Genomic DNA, 7,944 nt, shown 5'->3' with positions numbered 1-7,944 from the left:
GAATTAGTTGGTCTGGAATCTATAGTGTCCTGTGAAAAGACTATCTTTGCCCCTTGGTTAGTAACACATCATGTAATGCAGATGAAAGGAGGTTTGTAACAGCAATCAACTCGGTGTTGAAGTTTCTGGCGATCAGTAAAAGACTTTTGGCAGAAACTGCATCAGCAGGGTTAGGGAGAGGAAGAGGCAGACAAATGAATCCATTCTAAAGGTCCCTGCACTTGCCAAACGACCCCAGTAGGTGTCAATATGGTTGAGAGAACAATAAGATCAGGTTTTTCCTGACCCTTTTCCTGGGGCAAAGCCCATCTGCATCATTTGCTGGACAGCAGGATCATTGGATGAAGTGAGAAGAGTGCCCATTTGATCTAAAATATCTCTACCCCATAATGTAAGAGACAGAGAAGGCACAATGAAGGGTTGAAAAGTACCGGTATGTTCTCCATCTTTCCGATGTAGAATAATAGAACTTTGAGCAGCATTAGAAGTTTTACCTACACCAACCAGGGATGAAGGGGTAGGTGTAGTGGGCCAGGAGGAAGGCCAGTCCTTTCCAGCAATGCATGAGACATCTGCTCCAGCATCTAAAATTCCCTCCATACGTTTGCCCTCAATCATTAGGATCCTGGTGGGACAACCTCTTTTAATTTTCTCCACCCAAAAGACCAAATCACTAGAACCAAATGCAGAATTATTTCGAGGGACATTATTAGTAAGAGTTAAGCCTTGTTTAACTAGAGGTAATAATAGTAATTGAGCAATGCATTGACCGGCATATATCTGTTGAGTTTTTGTAGGGGGCTTAATTAAAATGTTTAATTCTCCAGTATTATCTGCGTCTATAACTCCTGGCAAGACGAGAATGCCTTGTAAGGAGGCGGAGCTTCTTCCTATAATTAGACCCACAGTTCCAGGGGGAAGAGGGCCAAAAATACCAGTGGGAATTTTCGTAACAGGTGAGTCTGAAGTTAATATGACTGAGGAGGAGGCACACAAGTCCAACCCTGCACTTCCTGGTGTGGCTCTAAAGAGGCTGTCAATGGTGTTTGTAATTGCTTGGGCTGGAATGGATTGGCTAAGGATGTCCCCATTATTTGAGGGGCCTGGACTGAGCCCAAAGGCGGTTTCCCTGCAGCTGTTGTGGCGGTCCTAGCAGATTACCATTTTTATGAAATTTAGAACGACAATCTTTCTGCCAATGAAACCTTTTTTCACATAGTGGACAAATAGTAGCTGGGGCCGGTCCTGTGGATTAATACTAAATGGGTCGGGAAATACCCTTTTCCTGGGGACAGTCCTGATAAAAATGTCCAGGCTGGCCACATGAAAAGCAGTTGCTGTTGGAGTGTCCCCCTCTTTGTTTTAATTGAGAGGGAACTCCTCCAGGAAAGTTTCCTTGTAATACGGCTGCAATTGCCAAACCTTTAGCCATAGCTGGAGAAAAATCTGCACACAGTCAAACATAATCTCCTATAGTAGCATCTCTCGTGCGGGTTTTAAGGAGAGTCTGACAGGTTTTATTAGCATTTTCATAATCAGGTTGCCTTATCACTATATCAGCAGCTGTATTATCAGCTATAGATTTAGTGGCTACATCTGTAAGATGAGCAATGAAATCAGGATAGGGCTCACTAGGTCCCTGTTTTACCTCAGACCAAGGAGTCAGTCAATTTTCTGCGGAGGGGAGAGTGCGCCAGGCTCTTAAAGCACAAGTGGAAATCTCTACCGAAATATCCCAGGGAATGTGCAGCTGTTGATCTAATGAGGCCCATCTTCCTATACCCATATAAACAGGAAACCCCTTTATTTCACACTTGTCAGTTTTGAGATCTTTTTCAGAGAGCAATTTTCTGACCTCATCCTCATAATTAACTTTCCACATCAAAAACTGTCCTCCAGTCAAACAAGAATGAGCTACCGTTTGCCAATCAGAGGGAGTGAGATGTAAACCGGACAAAGTTTCTAGAAGTGATAGGACATATGGTGCAGTAGGACCATATCTAGTGGAACCTTCTTTCAAGTCTTTTAGTACCTTAAAGGAGACTGGTTCCCAGTCTGATTCATCATCTTTATCGTACATGACGGGAAAAGAAAAGAAGGGGTCACCCTGCCAACGGGCCTCTTTCATAGCTGCTTGGAGGCAAGAACGCCACGGCACAGACTTACTTTTTTCCCCTTTAAGCTGTGGTTGGCGGCGATTAGAAGACCAATCTGGCTCATTATAAGGAGCGGCTTCCTCCTTTACAGTAATCTCATCTTCAGGACTCAATTTCTCAAAATTGGGACTAGAAGAGCTGGACTCCTTTTGCACATCAGCTAAGTCCACTATGTACTTAGGGGCTGGGTGTTTGTTAGCAAGTTTTTTTGGTTTTGTTTCATTTAGGAGCGATGAAGACTCATCACAATCCCAAATATCATTCTCAGACCCATCAAGCAAATCAGTTTCAGCACGAGTAAAAGCTTGTTTAACAATATACCAATAAGTGATAGCATTTTCAGGAACAGGATCATCACTGTCATCTCTATGATCTATAAGCCAAAGTTTCATGTCACGCCCTACTTTTTTCCAATCTGATTCATCTAATGTTCCATTCTCAGGTAACCAGGGACTAATCATCTGAATAAACTTAAAAATCTCAGACAAGTTTCCTTCATCAAAATGAATTCCCTTTTTCTGCAGAAGTTTCTTAAGAATTTTGAGATATACAGAATGAGGACTGGATTCTATCTGACCCATCCTCTTCAATTCCTTCCTGTTCCTTCCCAGCCCTGCTGTTTCACTGAGGGGATCGCAAATTCCCAGAACAGTGTCCTTACCAGACCAAGTGCAATTATTTACCCTAATCTTCGTGCCCCACATTGGACGCCAGGCATGTTGAGGTCCTATGTCGGGTTCTAGCCTCGACAAGGAAGTGTGGGTGTCACGAAGAAGGGAGATCTGGTGGTGAAAGTGATAGAGAAAGAGAGAGAAGAAATACATACAAAAAAGACAGACACACAGATATGATGCAAGCTGGCAGGTAGACAGATCTGCAAACATATTGCCTAGCATTGCACAGCATTGCCCAGCATTGCATGCAGAATTCACTCTACCTCAGCCTTTTATTCTCTTTTTTAGGGAGGGATTTGTTACAAAGGAAGGATGTAATTCACTCAGGGAGGATGTCACAAAGGGAGGATGTAATTAAGGCAGGATACAGAACTGAAATGTGATTAATCATTCAAAGCAGGACATAATGATTCACAGGAACAACTTTTAAGATATTTTCATAGTTTTTCTTAACAATCTAACATTTTATTTTTACAGAAAAAAAGGTTCAATCAAGCTGTTATATATTAGCTTTTAGGCTTAAATGATCTAGAGCAGTGACGTGCAGTTTCTTAAAGATACATAACATAAAGCAAGGTTCCTGAAAGGAGCCACGCTGTCTCTGTACACTTTGCAAACTTTTGTTTGTGAGCAAGATCTCAGGCACCGGGCTTCATTTATCTATACCTAAAATGCTGCATTGTTCTTAATATTCCTATATACTTTCAGGAGGAAGGAGAGCATCTGGGTTAAACTGATTATATTTAGAGGTGGTTTAATGGGGCTGCCACTGATCAACCCAGGGTCTGCGTATGTTGTCCCCAGCATATATCTACCCAGCCATCTCTCCCTCACTTTCTGCCCCTCCTGGTCCTGCCCTGCCCTGGCTTCTCTGCTTGCCATCACTGGTATGTCTTTGTTCTTCAGGTGCTATCAGACTAGGTTGGAATCCCATGTGGCACTCTCCAATCCTCGCTCTCCCCCATCCCTGGAGAGTCCCCAACCTTCCTGAGAAGCTTCACCGCAGAGGTCTAGGGGTCCCCCCACCAGCTATCAGCACAGAGACCTTCCTCAGGCTAACAGAGACCAAGACAAATCACGTAGCCTGTGGTGGTAGTTTTTGGTGCTGTCTAGTTGGTTCCCACTCATAATGACCCTGGAGTCAACAGAATGAAAAGAACACATGCTCTTGTGATGCTGGAGATGAGCAGACTGGGGTGTCAGGGGGAGCCGGAGGGATGAGAGGGCAGAGACCCCAGAGGGACAGCGAGACAATGAGGGCTCTCAAAGATATGCTGATCCTGCTTCTACGTCCCAGGAGGTGTGGGCTCAGGCAGGAGTCCCTGTCCCAGGCTAGTCAGTTCACACTCTGCTTCAGCTGAAGAGTTCCAGAGATACCACCCCAGCCTCCAGCCCCTCTGGCCTCCTCACCAGTCACCTCATCCCCTGGATCTCTCAGTCCTACCACAGACAGCTCTTAAGCCCACTGTCTTCCCGGAGGACAAGCAGCAGTCAGAAACCTTGGACAGGAGCTGAGGGGCAGGATGGCATGGTGGACAAGTCAGACCTGGAGTCCCTGAGCTCCTGGCTGCTGTAGGATGTGGGGAGGAGAGGAATGGGGAGGAGGAGGGGCAGGTGGTCTGGACTTGATGGAGTCCATGGAACTTCACCTGGTCTGTAACCGGACCCACCTTGGTCATCAGTCCTCAGATGCAAGAGGACATTCTACCCACAGGGGCACAAAGCCAATGAAAGCAGGGTCAGTATGGAAATGAGGAGCCTGGGTCCCACCTGCTTGCTGCCTGCCCCTCCTCCCTCAGTGGGCCGCAAATACCCCTGGAAGACTCGTTTCCAGGGATGGAGTTTACAGTCTCAGACTGGGAGACTACTAGGGAAGCTTCTGAGTGTCTTTGTGGGGTCCAGGAGCCCAGCCTCAGTGCTTCCCTGACAGAGACAAGTGGGTCCATGTGAATGCCACTGTCTCCTCTCCATGATGGTCTGAGATGGAGCTCGGGCAGGAGGTTTTCAGGGAGTGCCAAGGACAAAGTTCCCAGTAAGCACAGCAAGCTTGGACTTACTGTGCATCCATACTCGTGTGTAGTGAACAATTCCACATGGATCTGGTCATGTCTACTTCCTCCTCCATGGTCCTGGGATGGCCTGGGTGACCGTGGGCAGCAGCCCGGCCAGCTGCAGCTATCAAGACTGCCCTGAATGACTCTGGGCAGCAAAGCGAGCAAGCCAGCCATGCCATCAACTACCTCATGTCTCATCGTCTGAAAATGAAAACACCTAGCATGTTGACACTCCATGGTTTTGCCAGCTAGCTTGACTCTGAGGCACAAACTAACGTCTTGTTGGAAGCTCCCACCTGTGCAGGTGAGAGGGAACCCAGGTAGGAGGTGAGTGGGAGGGAGTCACTGAGCCACAAGAATGTGTGTGGATAGGGGCTGGATGCGTGAGTCTAGACCTGATTTCATCCTTGAAACACCATGTGGTCCCTGGTGAACATCTTTCTCTGGATCTCTTCCAACATGTCCTGTCACAGATCTGGACCAGACCTAGAGGGAAAGTGCTCACCTTCAAAGACATGCCCCCCACCCCTGAGGGGACCACCAGGAGGAACCAGGTAGGCTTCCTGGGTTCCCACAAGGGGTCCAGTTGACCCCACCCTCCAGGTGCCTGCCTCCACCCAGACGCATCTGTTCAGTCAGCCCAGTTCTGGCCACTCCCAACAAGAGTCATCTGACCCCCGTCCTCTGTGGGCGGTCACGTCCGGCTTGTAGAGGTGGTAGCATCAATTTCACCCTAATTGAACAAGACAGAGAGCACATCAGTCCTGGGGACCTTTTCAAATGGCCTGTAATGCAATGACCCCCTCCCGGCCAGCAGGAACTAACATGATTAGCAGGACACAGTGGACAAGGCACAGACTGAGGCTGGATGAGGCCTTGTGGAGAAGGCAGGGTCAAGGTGGCAGTCTCAGGACCACCACAACCTTAGCCCCAACCTCCACCTCCCTGAGACCCCCTTCACTGAGAGACACAGCCTTCTGAACAACCAGCCAGCTTCAAGCCACTATGGAAGCCCCCATAGGATGGGGTAGGGCTCCCAGGAACCCTTGGATTGCTCTGTCTAAGATGAACAGTCTTTGTTCCCAGGACAAAATACAAAAGACCCCCTTCTGTGACTGTTGTCATGGGACTCTAGGCTGGTGGGGGGCAGCCAGCAATCACAGAATCAGAATTCACTGACCGTGCTGTGGAAAGGGTCCAAAGAGGGGCAGAGGATTGGGCCCCCCTGGCTCTGGTGATAAGGACTCCAGCTATCTGGCCCCTCCTCCCCCCGTTGCCACCAGACACTCTAACTTCTGGGTTTCTCAGTTCTTTAGCCTCCCTCCCACACACTTCCCACCACCCTTCGGCAGCCCCCTGACCTTCCATCTGACCACTGCAGCAACTCAGCCTGGCCTCTGGCCTCTCCCTGAACTCCCCCTCCCCTGTGATCTCCCAGTCCTTCCTCCCTGCTTCAGTCAAGGAAGCCTTCTTGAAACACACCCTGCTTAACGACCTCCAGGATTCCACCAAGGGCTAATGAGGAAGAGGATGGGCTTCAATGAGCTTCCACTGGCCAGCCCCTGGCACAGCTCCCCTCTGGTGCCTGTGTTGGGCCACCTCTCTGGGTCTTTGCTCAAGCTGTCCCTCCTGCTAGAATGCCTTTCCCTCAAAACCCTCCCTAGATATCCCACTGGAGGTGGCCCATTTTGGCCATTGCCCTATATCCATTGCAGATATGAGAAGCCATTTTCACAGGTCTCACCACTATTAGAAACTGGTCTCTCAGGTCTCAGGGGCCCCTCAGCACCTGGTGACCATCTGACTTGCAGGGCCCACTGTCTGAGGACAAGGTGCAGTTGGAGCTGAGGGAGTCAGCATGTAGCCACACCTGGGGGCTGTGGAAGCACTTCTTGCTATGAATAATGAGACCTGGCTGGAGCTCGATCCCTGCCCAACTTTCTCAGGAGATAGCAGCCCCATGCTCCCTGCTGGACGGATAGACCACCCTCTCATCTGTCCGCAAGCCAGGAGTCCTCCAACTACATATATCACTCGGGCACCCAGCTCTACCTCAGACCTGCTGGACCTCTGGTGGTAGCACCCAGGAATGCAGATTTTGACAACCTCCTACCCAGGCGATTCTGCAGGGCCATAGCATTTGAAAGGCATAGCTCTGAACATTCCCGAGGCTTCCAGGTTAGTAACTGTTTTCTGAAATAGGCTGAGTTCACTGTCACCTCCCAACACATCTCTGCAATGGTCTACCCCATTTCTGAGGCCAGGGCCAAGGGACATATACTGCATGGGGAAAGCAGGAGAGGGAAGATTTTATAAGGTCCCACTTCTGGAGGTACATGCAGTCTGGAGAGAAGACCAAAAGGGAAACTAAGTGGACTTAAGAGATGAGACGTGAGACCTGGACAGGACTTGACCCCAGACCTTTCATACAGGTTACAGTCTGAGCTTGCTGTTAAACATGGTAGGGCCCCAGGAAATAGCTAAGTTTAGAAAGATACCAAACACAGAAAGCACAATGTGGGGAATAGTTGGAAGAAGGGATAGAGGCCCAGGTCAGGGGACCACAAATAAGAGAGGGAACCAATGAGGTGGCTGAAACTTGCCTTTGGAGTTGGATAGAAGGAAGGGTGGGAGGTTCTGTACATGAGTGGAATGAAGGAAGGGAAAAAGTGAGGATGGATAAATAGAAGCAGAAAAGGAAAGAATGAGGTATATAAAGATGGATGGGTGGATGATGGAAAGGTGGATGGATGGATTGATGGATGGATGAACAGATGTATGTGTAGATGATGGATAGATGGGTGGATGGATGGATGGATGAACAGATGTATGTGTAGATAATGGACAGATGGGTAGATGGGTGAATGGATGGGTGGATGGATGGATGGATGAACAGATGTATGTGTAGATGATGGATAGATGGGTAGATGGGTGAATGGATGGATGGATGAACAGATGTATGTGTAGATGATGGATAGATGGGTAGATGGGTGAATGGATGGGTGGATGGATGGATGGACAGATGTATGTGTAGATGATGGATAGATGGGTAGATGGGTG

The sequence above is a fragment of the Chrysochloris asiatica genome, unplaced genomic scaffold (assembly GCF_000296735.1).
Source record: "Chrysochloris asiatica unplaced genomic scaffold, ChrAsi1.0 scaffold00319, whole genome shotgun sequence".
Lineage (NCBI taxonomy): Eukaryota > Metazoa > Chordata > Mammalia > Afrosoricida > Chrysochloridae > Chrysochloris > Chrysochloris asiatica.
Note: the sequence above shows the minus strand (reverse complement) of the source record.